The sequence below is a fragment of the Triturus cristatus genome, chromosome 5_1 (genome assembly GCF_964204655.1).
Source record: "Triturus cristatus chromosome 5_1, aTriCri1.1, whole genome shotgun sequence".
Taxonomy (NCBI): Eukaryota; Metazoa; Chordata; class Amphibia; order Caudata; family Salamandridae; genus Triturus; species Triturus cristatus.
Genome location: NC_140587.1, coordinates 37,158,511 through 37,170,855, shown reverse-complemented (window position 1 = coordinate 37,170,855; position 12,345 = coordinate 37,158,511). Strand labels below are relative to the sequence as shown.

The window sequence follows — 12,345 nt, the reverse complement described above, 5'->3', positions numbered from 1 at the left end:
CTGATACAAGGTCTTTGTAGTGTTGCTTGACTTTTTAACTGGATGCGGTCTTCTGCTGTGGTGACGAATCATATATCAGTAAAAGGGAGTAGCTGAAGGATTACAGTCTGGTGGTAACTTAACACATGCTTCAGTTTATTCATTAGTCTTTGTTTCTTGGACCTTGAGAGGTCCGCCATTTAGTGGTACATGATTGACAGGGTTCTGCTTCTGATTTTGCAGTGAGGATTTTAAGGATGAAGGTACAATAGTGGCATTAGTGGTTTGTGGTTTTAGACAGCTGCAAAATCTATCCAGGGATGTAAGTGCTACCACTTCAAATGAATAGTAATTACTTACTTCTTGATGTGGGAGGACTACTGCTCTGCGGAGATAAAGGCATGACTGGAATCTGCTATTGGGGCCTATTCTTCATAAGGTGTTTTTGAAAAAAGAACAGTCCACCCACCTCCATCAGTTTGGAATCGACAGAGTTTGGCATCAAAATAGTCAGAAGGTAGTTTCAGATAAAAAGTGCATCTTTGGAAGCCTTTAAGGCTTGTTAATGTTCTTCCACCCAGGCCCTTGCCGATGCAGCTTTAAGAAAGTCTCTTAAGAGGTTAATTGACCGATGTAATGTTTCTGATGAATCATCTGCAGTATTAGTCCAGACCTAGGAAGCTGGACAGTTACAGCACAATGGATAACGTAATACTCTGCACTTTGGAAGGGCCTGGGGCTACCCCACTAACTCAGACGAAATGGCCGAGGACGTTTACATTGCATTAAAAAAAAATAACTTGTTACTTAACGCAAGGCTAGTCTTTGCGACGGTTTAAAGGTGTCTTCAGTCAGGGATGTGGAATTCCTATAGCCCGACGCCCAAAACATATTGTTTGGGGTTAAGGGCAACACATTTTCATGTGTATTTTGTCCTGAGGACAAGTATAACCCCCTACAGCACAAACCCTATAGCTGCCTGTTTACAGTACCACATTATGGATCAGGGAAAGGCATTGCCTGCAGTTAAGGTAATATTAGTGTCCATGTGTTAATGGTGTATATACTTTTATTTATGTTTCAATAATGTAAAGCCTTTTTATTAGGGTGAGCACTCTAAGTAAATGTTGTGAGTTCAGACTGCACTACTGACAGTAGTTACAGTATAAACATGCGTACACACATTTTCAATGTTTAACAATACGAGGCTATGTATAACGGTCCCAGAATGCTCCCTGATTAGATGCAAATATTTGCAGAAGCTTGAAAGCAAGTTTGATGATTCTTTGCTTTCAAAATAAAATGTTCAGAAAAAAATGAAAAAACATTTCAATAAACTACTGTAAACTTTTAAGTAACATTTCTTTGCAGCATCATTTAGTAAAATGTGTTTATGTGTGCTAATATTTCCCCCAAAAATTCATAATGGAAAATCAGTGTAAACAGTTTTAATAAGATTATGGGAAACATAAAAATAAACAAGCGTTGGTAAAGCAAGTAGGTCGCAAATTGTTGGTCAGTCTTTTGGTTTTGTCAATTTGTGACTTGTTTTGGCATGGTTTTTGTAAAACCTTATTTGTGCGGGAGCTGCCGGGCCCTCATCATTATAACAAACATTGGCAAAAGCAAAAATTGTTTTGGTCTCAAAAAGCACACATTTCCACAGTAGTTCCTGGCACTGAACAAAACAACTGTGGGTCGATATGCTTCTTGTGAAAGAACAGAATGCGGTCACTCACAATGAAGCTAGCCAATAGACCGAGAGAGAGAGAGAATTTTAATAAAAACAAAAGATCATGGTTAACGCCAGACCAAATAAGGGGCCCAATTATTAAATAAAGTCTCAAAAGTGCACCCATGTCCTTGCATTAAGTGCTGATATACGGCTTTCGTGAGTTCACAATACTTTACAGAAGGCCAAGAAATAGTACTCCTAGAACATATTTGTGAACTGCATTTTAGCATGAGCATATACGCAGGTGTAGATTTGCTCATGTGTAAATTTGAGTGGTTCCATGTTCGCTTTCCCTCCAACCACTTTTTCCCCATACCTGGAAGAAGTTTTAGGTCTTCAAAATTGTGGGTGGGTACAGTTTGCACAATAGACTAATCCATTTCTTTACATACTCTGTATATAAGCTGAAGCTTATCTGTTGTGTGCTGCCTTAAACCTGACATGCCCCAAGTTTGATGTCTGCCATTGCCAGGAGTACATTTCCAACATCTCTCAGTATGGCACTCTAAGTTTAGAGAAGAGTTGGTGAAAACCCTTAAAACATGCAAGTTGGTAGGTTTGCACATACTCAAAAGGGCATTCCAAATCTGGAAATGTTGCTTACTATTACCTTCAGCCCCAGTATGTAGATCTGCAGAAACGTGGTAACAGAAGAGAATTGGTAGTATTCAAACCCTACTATGGTATGAGCCAAGGCATATTCAGAGAGGCTATTTCAGAGCTCTTATATAATGAAATTGCAGTCATAATTTGTCGCCGCATTACATTGCACAAAAGGGACAAGTGGATGTTGTTACAGGACAAGTAGATTTATAAAGCAACCTGCCCCATGGACAAGTAGATATTTTATTAAATTCCACACCCCTGGTCTTCAGTATAGATTAATGTTCTTCAGGTGTCTTCTTATGAACTAAAATGTAATTGCTTACATCAATAACTTTCTAGAGTTCCAATAACTGCTCAAACACCGCTCTGAAAAACCCCTGTGGCACGAGAGATGCCGAAGTATAAGGATTTAAACCTTCTGAGCTCAATGAGCATTTAAACTATTGGGATATACTGCGATTAAATATCAAGAATTAAATGGTGGTATTCAGAGTTATGGTCCTTGTTTGAGACCCAAAAGGCCTGTTCACCTGTATGACGAAATTTGTCAATAAATTAATGTTTGACAGTAGTGTGGGCTAAACATATGTCCATACATATGCACGCTTCGTTGGGTTGCTTCATTTTCCATGCCACCACAATAGGCGACATCCATAAAATGGGTCTGTCTTCTTTCTCAATAACATCAGCCTTTTTTTTTCTTTTTTAGCATAGCAAAGTTAGGCTCCACCAATGGCTGCATATGGAAATAAACATGATTAAAAGTTATTGGCAGCAGTCTGAACAATGTGGAGTGATACTGTATTTCCTTCAAGAAATCTACACCCTTGAAAAGTGCTTGGAAGTCAGCAAGTAAAAGGGCAGCTCTCATGGAGGGGTATTTCCCTCCTCCCCCTCCCCCCACCAATCCATAGTAAGCGGATGCAAAATTGCACATTGTTTCACATAAACTCAGTTTAACAAAAAAGAAAAGTAGGGGGGAGGGAGTAGAGGCAGAAGTATTTGCAAAACAAGAATTCTTAGTTCACAGGCAGCAAGAAATGCACAGAAAGAGAAATTCTCATGCTGTACAGCACTTAATATAAATACCTTAAAGGGAAATGCATTATAATCTAATTTCAGAGGCCGCCCGCATAAAGTTCTCTTGACAGCAATTTTCCCATTCGATAGGTCAGGTGTGGCACTAGAGATTCTTGCAAACAGGTAGGGCACAGAGATTTCCCTGCAGGGGAAGTTGCTTTGATGTGCACAGCCAGGGAGGCAGGCTTCTAAAATCAACAGTACCATTTATTGTCATCACGTGTGACCCAGACATCACAACTACCGTTGTTCTGCTGTTTTGTGGATTATAGCGCAGCTTTTGACCGAGTCAACCGAGGCAAGCTATGGGAAAAACTTAGCAACTGGGGGATATCACAGAAGCTTTTAAAATCAATAATTACCCTGAACGAGGGGACCTGGGTACGTATCAAAACCAGCCAAACGTCCGTAACAACTAAGAATCCAACCAACAATGGCCTCAAACAAGGGTGCGTTCTGGCCCCTTTACTTTTCAACATCTATACAGCCGATCTGGTGAAAGCCCTGGAGGGGGCAAATCTACTAACACCAAGGCTGGGGAATGTGAGGCTCCAAATTCTCCAATGTGCCGATGACATTGTTATTATGGATCACACTAGGACAGGCCTTCAGAAAGCCTTAGAAGCGCTGCACAGATTTAATCAAAAGAACAATCTCCTGGTGAATCAGGAGAAGACTAGGATATTAATCTTTGGGAAGTACCATCGAAAGAAGACAGCTCAATGGCGCCTAGGAGATCTGCAAATTAAAACTTGCAAAAGTTATAATTATTTGGGTCTCAGGATATCGGAGGGGGCCACACCCTCAGACCATTTGAAATATTTGAGGAGTATGGGGACTGGCATTATCTGTTGCCTGAGAAATCTCAACCGAAGACTACACAGCCCGACTGTAGAACCTATTCTGAAAGTCTTAAAAGCAAAAGTAGTGCCCTCCCTTAACTACGGCCACTTAGTCTATCCTGGTGCCTTCAATACATTTCTTACGAGCCACCAAATCTCTGTATATAAGAAGGTACTAGGCATTCCACGTCAGGCAAGGAAAGCAAGAGTAAGGTTGGAGCTGAGACTTACTCTTCCGGATATTACCTGTTTAGGGGACACAGTAAAATATTACATTAGCACCTTGTGAGCTCCAGCAACATCTCTAAAAACCCAAATCAAAACAATTTTTGAAGAAAGTGGATCCCCATGGCAGGTGCAGCTGACAGTAGGCACAAAATTGTTGGTAATAGACATGCAAAATTTGCACAATTCAAACATTCCAGTTGCTGCATGGAAAAGATCAGTGAACAGACAAGTCAAGCAAATGTCCTATGAAAGTAATTTGGACAGCTTACACCATCAATCCAATCTCTTAGCACTGGATTCGTCCTACATAGTGGGTAAACCACAGCCTTACTTTGCGCAAGCACTGTCAGTCCCAGCCCGGAAAACAAATCACTTATATGAGACTTCTTGCATTACCCATTGCGGATTTTAATCAAGCCTGGGCCCGGCAGGACAATCTTGTATCATGTCGACTCTGCAATTATTATCGTGAATCTTGGCTTCATCTGCTGTGCTGTTGCCCTAAGTTAGCTAACGAGAGGCACCGATTAGTCCTTCCAATCTGCAGAGCCCAAGGTCTCGTACGATGCAGTGAAGTTTCTGACTTGTGTTTTTCTGCTAAAACAGCTCAAACAGTAGGGCGGCTGGGGAAATGTATAGAACTAATCCGAGCCGCTCTGAGGCAGAATATAGTTACCAAAAGAAACCAATTGGATATCAAGCAAGAGAGACCTTGGCAAAATGTTCCTTTAAGTCTAATGCATTTGCACTTTATAGCCAGTGTCGACATTAACTTAAAGGTTTTATGTTCCATCAGTTTGTAATAACATGTACAGGATTTTTAACTTTGTCCTTTTAATAATGACAGTATATTGTAATGATTTTAAGTAATTGAACAATAAAACGTAATAATAATAATTGTTGGACCCGGCCTCGTAGCATGGCTCTACTTGTCCCCGCACCACCTAACCTGGTACCTGCAGCCCCGAGCCCACGGCCTAGCCGATCCTTTCCACCAGAACACACGCACCTGACCCGGACATCCTCGTCCATGGCCTCTCTCCCTTCGGCCACCCTGGGCCCGCGTGCCCACTTCATGCACCAAGATGGCCGCCCGGCCCCAGCGCGACCCGGGCCTAGCGGCGCCACTCCGGCTGGAGGACACCACGCTTGCCAGGGGATGAGAGAGGGAGGAGCAGTTCTATCGCACCTCTGAACTCCCCTGGGACGATGAGTTTCGATCGGCCCTCCGGCCTCCCTGAGAGCTGGCTCCACGCCTGCTGGGTGTCTGGGACTCCTCCTGACCCGGGCCTGAACGGATCAAAAGACAATGGCAGGAAACCCCGACAAGCGACCCCCAGGTGACAAGACCCCTGCCTGCACAGCCTCCGGACATCAAAGAGGGGGTCGACCTATAACAAGGGGTGCTCTGAGACTGTCCGGCAGATTCGACGCTGGAACAACGAGAGCCTGCTGACGCGGTCGCGGCTCCTGGAACTTGGAACCCCTTGAGCCCTGCTGAGTGACTCGCGGCTCCCTGAAGATCGTAAGACCTCCGAACTGTACCTGAGCCCTGCTGAGTGACTCGCGGCTCCCTGAAGATCGTAAGACTTCCGAACTTGTACCTGAGCCCTGCTGAGTGACTCGCGGCTCCCCGAAGATCGTAAGACCTCCGAACTGTACCTGAGCCCGCTGAGTGACTCGCGGCTTCCACCAACTCCACTGGTCCCACCGGACCCCAACGACAACAAGCCTCCCCCCCAGCTCGAGGATTGTGAGCTGTGCGCCGGGTACGTCCTTGCCTTCAACCTTACCAGAGACTGTCCCGCTACCCCCTATCCCTTCCGAGACTCATTGAGCCCGCGCTCTCCTTGTACATATTTGCAGTGCTAACCTGTTTGATAAAGAGTGATTCCTAAGAACGCACGGTGTGGTGTCTGTGTCGTGTGGTGCCAGAAGTACGATCCTCGATACGGGATTCCTCCTCCTGAGGAGTCTCCCGCCAGTGCCCGGCTACGATACTTTGAGGGTGGGTCTCAGGGTAGCCAGGACCCCCTTTCCGGGCTCCTCTGAGGTCGCCGTCTAACATTGGTGGCAAGCGACGGGATTCGGGCCCATCACCTAGAGATCGTACCGTGAACGACGGACGCACTACCGACAAAGATGGCAGAAGGAAACGTCATGATCCCCGCAGAAACCAACGCCAACAGGGTGTTCCAGGTGGAACAACTAGAAGAATACACGCACAAAGAACTAAAGCAATTCTGCAAAGAACTTAAAATCGCTACCACCGGTCTCAACACCAAGGAAGATTTGCAGAAAGCACTGAAAGCTTGGGTGGATGCCGGGGCCTCCCGCCCGGAAGGCACGGGGGAGCGCCCCGACGAAGCCGAACCCCCCCAAGGCGAAAGCAGCAGCAATCAGGTGCGAGGCATCGTACCAGACGGGGGCCTATCCCCGGAAGAACTCGCGGACAGAGAGAGAAGCCGCAATCACGAACTCGAGTTAGCCAAACTCAAAATCGAAGGCGAATTAAAGTTAGCGGAAAAAAAGCTAGCAGTAGAGCAAATGCGCGTGCAAGGCGAACTAGAGGAGAAGAAGCTCCAACGGGAGCACGAAGGAAGGAAGCTCCAACTAGAGCACGAACGCAGCTTGAAGGAACTCGAGCTTAAGGCCAGAAACGAGGAAGGGAGGCCCTCGGGAAACCAAGAGGCGGCCTCCCCAGCGGAGGAGAAGGTCCACATCCCCAAGGACGTGGTCAAAGAATATTATAAAAACGATGACATTCAACAATGGTTCAGGGCCTACGAGGTCGCCATGACCTCCCATCGGGTCCCGCACAAGGACTGGGGGGCGGGGTTGTAGGGACGGTTTCTGAGCGAAGGAAGAGACACCCTGCTCGACCTACCCATCTCTCTGCAGACCTCCTACAGCCACATGAAAGAGGCTCTACTCACAAGGTACGGTCTCACCCCCGAGATTTACCGTCAGCGATTCCGGGACTGCAGGAAAATCCCGGGCACCACCTGGGTGGAATATGTAAACTTTTTCAGTCGGGCCTTCGATGGGTGGATCAAGGGCAGCAAAGTCACCACCCTTGAGGAACTCACCAACCTCATGTTGTGGGAACACCTGGCTGTGAACTGCTTTGTGGAACATACGCCAGCATCTGCTTGACAGCAAACTCACCGATCCCAGGAAGCTGGCGGTGGAAGCAGACCGCTGGACCAACACCCGGGTCCCCCGGGGCATGGTAGGAGAATACCCCCGAGCCAGTCAGGGACCACCCCGCCAGAGAGGAGGAGGGAACCAGGGAGGGCAGCGAGAGTCCCAGCCTAGCCCCCCGAAGACCCAACCTCCACCTTTTCCAGCGCCCCCCCCACCAGTAACGGGACCCCCCGGGAGACGGGGACACCGGGTAACCGTCACTTGCTTTCGTTGCCAGAAGCCCGGGCACTACGCCAATGACCCAGAGTGCCCCATGGCCACCCAAATCGCCCCTGCAAGACAGATAGCCAACATAGCTCTGGGGGAGGAGGTTGAGGAAACCGGGGAGTGGGAACCCGCAGCTATGGCCCTAGTATCCCTGGGAGATAGAGAGATGGTCCCTGGTAGCCTCCTGCCCTCCAACACGAAGAAATACGGGCAGCTCGTCAAGATCAATGGCCACCAAATAGAGGCCCTGCGGGACACCGGGGCCAGCATCACCGGTGTCCTCAGGCACTTAGTCCCCGAGGAGCAGATCCTCCCCAACGTCTTTTGCCCGGTAATTTCCGCCGATAATAGAGAGTATGTGTCAGGTAGCCCTGGTGCCGTTTGAGTGGGGTGGGGTGACAGGTAAACTGAGGGTTGCCGTAAGAACCTCCCAGCCGGTCGACTGCCTCTTAGGGAACGACCTGGAGAGTTCTCCCTGGAAGCACGTCGAGCGCAAGGCCCACCTAGGAATGATGGGGCTCCCCGAGTGGGTGTGCTCCACCACCCGATCTATGTCAGCTCGACTTCCCCCCCCTGGGAGAAGTCGAAGACGCCCCGACCGAGGAAGTCAGAACGGTAACCCCCGATCGGAAGGGCCAGTCGCCAGCGACGAACCCTCACCGTCCGACACCGCCCCGGTCCCCGAGTTAGGCGATCTACCCGAATTGGCCCAATGGCGCCACGAGGGCGGGCCCACCCGGGAGGAATTTTGCCGGGAGCAAGCCACTTGTCCTTCCCTGGTCGGACTGCGGCGCCAGGCCGAGGGCCAAGCCGCAGGCGACCAAACTGGAACGCACCAAATTTATTGGGAAAATAACATTTTGTACAGTGAGCAGAAGTCGGTGGAGCTGGGATCCGGACGGGTGCTGGTGGTACCCCTCCGCTTCCGAGACTTCCTCCTGGGCTTAGCCCACGACGTCCCCCTCGCCGGCCACCTGGGTCAAGACAAGAACTACAGCCGTCTCGTGACCCATTTTTACTGGCCTAGAATGAGAGCAGCTGTAGAAGCCCACTGCAAGTCCTGTCCCACGTGCCAAGCTAGTGGGAAGAGTGGGGGGAAGCGCAAGGCTCCCCTCCAACCCTTCCCGGTCGTCAGTACCCCTTTCGAACGAGTCGGGATCGACATCGTGGGGCCCCTGGACCCCCCCACCTCCCAAGGTCACCGTTTCATCCTGGTCCTAGTGGATCACGCCACCCGATACCCTGAGGCTATCCCCCTACGCACCGTCACGGCCCCCGTGGTGGGCCGGGCCCTGATGGGGGATCTTTTCCCGGGTGTGTTTTCCCCGCGAGGTCGTGAGCGATCGCGGCACTAATTTTATCTCGAAGTACATGACGTCCCTGTGGCAACAATGTGGAGTGTCCTATAAGTTCACCACCCCGTACCATCCCCAAGGGAACGGCCTAGTAGAGAGGTTTAACAGGACTCTGAAAGGGATGATCACCGGCCTAGAAGAGCCCCTCCGGCGTAAGTGGGACATCCTGCTCCCCTGCCTCTTGTTCGCTTACCGAGAAGTCCCCCAGAAGTCCCTAGGGTTCAGCCCGTTTGAGTTGCTCTATGGACACCCCGTCCGAGGTCCCCTCAGTTTGGTTAAGGAAGGGTGGGAGGCGGCACCCCAGACCACCCCACGAGATGTGTTCCAATATGTTCTGACCCTCCGGAACCAGACCAGGAAGTTCCGAGCACTGGCCGAGGCCAACCTAGAGGCAAGCCAAGAAGAGATGAAGCGCTGGTACGACCAGAATGCCACTCTGGTCGAGTTCCAGCCGGGCCAACAAGTATGGGTCATGGCCCCCGTGAAGCCAGGCGCCCTCCAGGACAGGTGGACCGGGCCCTACAAAGTGATTGAGCGGAAGAGTCAAGTCACATACTTGGTGGACGTCCAGTCGCCTCGGGATCCCCTTCGGGTCCTTCACGTGAACCGCCTCAAGCCTCACTTCGTGCGGACAGAACTGAGCCTCCTGCTGGCCACCGATGACGGGGCCGAAGATGAGTCCGATCCCCTCCCGGACCTCCTGTGTGTCAAGGAGCAGGATGGCTCCGTGGAAGGAGTAAACCTCTCCCCAGCTCTCACTGCCCAGCAACAAGAGGACTGCCGCCAGCTCCTAGGACAATTTGCCGACCTCTTCTCCCTGATCCCCCGAGTCACCGACTGGTGTGTCCATGACGTGGACACCGGGGACAGCCCGCCGGTGCAACACCGAGCATACCGGGTCCCTGACCGGGTCCGGTCCTGCATTCAAGCTGAAGTCTCGAAGATGTTGACCATGGGGGTAATCGAGCCATCTGACAGTCCCTGGGCCAGCCCCGTGGTCCTGGTCCCGAAGGCAGCGGCCCCCGGTGTCGCCCCCGAGCTCCGATTCTGTGTGGACTACCGGGGGCTCAATGACGTCACCCGAGCCGATGCCCACCCCATTCCACGGGCCGACGAGCTCATTGACCGACTCGGGGCAGCCCGGTTCCTCAGCACATTCGACCTCACCTGCGGATACTGGCAGATTGCGCTCACCGAGGGAGCCAAGGAGCGGTCTGCCTTCTCCACCCCAGATGGGCCTTACCGCTTCCGCGTAATGCCCTTCGGAATGAAAAATGCCCCGGCCACCTTCCAGCGACTGGTGAATAGAGTCCTGGCCGGGCTGGAACAGTTCAGCGCGGCTTATCTAGACGACATCGCTGTTTTCAGTTCCGAATGGAGTGAGCACCTCCAGCACCTCCGGAGGGTGCTAACCGCCCTGCGCCAGGCAGGCCTCACAGTAAAAGCCAGCAAGTGCCAAATTGGGCAAGGATCCGTAGTCTACCTGGGGCACCAGGTCGGGAGTGGCCAGGTCGCCCCTCTACAGCTGAAGATCGACGCCATCTTGGCCTGGGAACCCCCCACCACCCAAACGGAGGTCCGAGCCTTTCTGGGCCTCACTGGCTACTACCGAAGATTCATCCGGGGGTATGGCAGTCTTGTCGGCCCCCTCACAGAACTCACATCCAAAAAACAGCCAAAGAAGGTGCAGTGGACGACTGCCTGCCAGGAGGCGTTCAATGCCCTAAAGAAGGCCATGTGTACTGCCCCCGTCCTCCAGGCTCCCGACTACTCCAAGGAGTTTGTAGTCCAAACCGATGCCTCCGAGCATGGCATTGGGGCCGTCCTGTCCCAGGTGAATGACCAAGGCCTAGACCAGCCCATCGCCTTCCTCAGCCGGCGGCTGTTGCCCAGAGAACAGAGATGGAGCACCATTGAGCGCGAAGCCTTTGCCGTGGTCTGGGCACTCAAGAAACTACGCCCCTACCTGTTCGGCACCCATTTCAAAGTCCAAACCGACCATCGGCCCTTGCGATGGCTCATGCAGATGCGAGGAGAAAACCCCAAGCTACTGCGGTGGTCGATCTCCCTCCAGGGGGTGGATTTCACCGTAGAACATCGCCCTGGTACGGACCATGCCAACGCTGACGGCCTCTCCCGGTTCTTCCGCCTCAGCGAAGAGAACCCCCCAAGATGATGGGCAGTTCTCTCCGGCTTTCAGCTGGGGGGGGACGCGTGTTGGACCCGGCCTCGTAGCATGGCTCTACTTGTCCCCGCACCACCTAACCTGGTACCTGCAGCCCCGAGCCCACGGCCTAGCCAATCCTTTCCACCAGAACACACGCACCCGACCCGGACATCCTCGTCCATGGCCTCTCTCCCTTCGGCCACCCCGGGCCCGCGTGCCCACTTCACGCACCAAGATGGCCGCCCGGCCCCAGCGCGACCCGGGCCTAGCGGCGCCACTCCGGCTGGAGGACACCACGCTTGCCAGGGGATGAGAGAGGGAGGAGCAGTTCTATCGCACCTCTGAACTCCCCTGGGACGATGAGTTTCGATCGGCCCTCCGGCCTCCCTGAGAGCTGGCTCCACGCCTGCTGGGTGTCTAGGACTCCTCCCGACCCGGGCCTGAACGGATCAAAAGACAATGGCAGGAAACCCCGACAAGCGACCCCCAGGTGACAAGACCCCTGCCTGCACAGCCTCCGGACATCAAAGAGGGGTCGACCTATAACAAGGGGTGCTCTGAGACTGTCCGGCAGATTCGACGCTGGAACAACGAGAGCCTGCTGACGCGGTCGCGGCTCCTGGAACTTGGAACCCCCTGAGCCCTGCTGAGTGACTCGCGGCTCCCTGAAGATCGTAAGACCTCCGAACTTGTACCTGAGCCCTGCTGAGTGACTCGCGGCTCCCCGAAGATCGTAAGACCTCCGAACTTGTACTTGAGCCCTGCTGAGTGACTCGCGGCTCCCTGAAGATCGTAAGACCTCCGAACTGTACCTGAGCCCGCTGAGTGACTCGCGGCTTCCACCAACTCCACTGGTCCCGCCGGACCCCAACGACAACAAGCCTACCACCCAGCTCGAGGATTGTGAGCTGTGCGCCGGGTACGTCCTTGCCTTCAACC

At 51.8% G+C, this 12,345-nt stretch overlaps 1 protein-coding gene across 1 annotated transcript in view; it reads right to left on the bottom strand.

Annotated features, from left to right (window-relative positions):
* LOC146830084 (uncharacterized) overlaps window positions 1-12,345 on the bottom strand; it is a 52,128-nt gene that overhangs the window by 22,471 nt on the left and 17,312 nt on the right. The window lies entirely within an intron of this gene.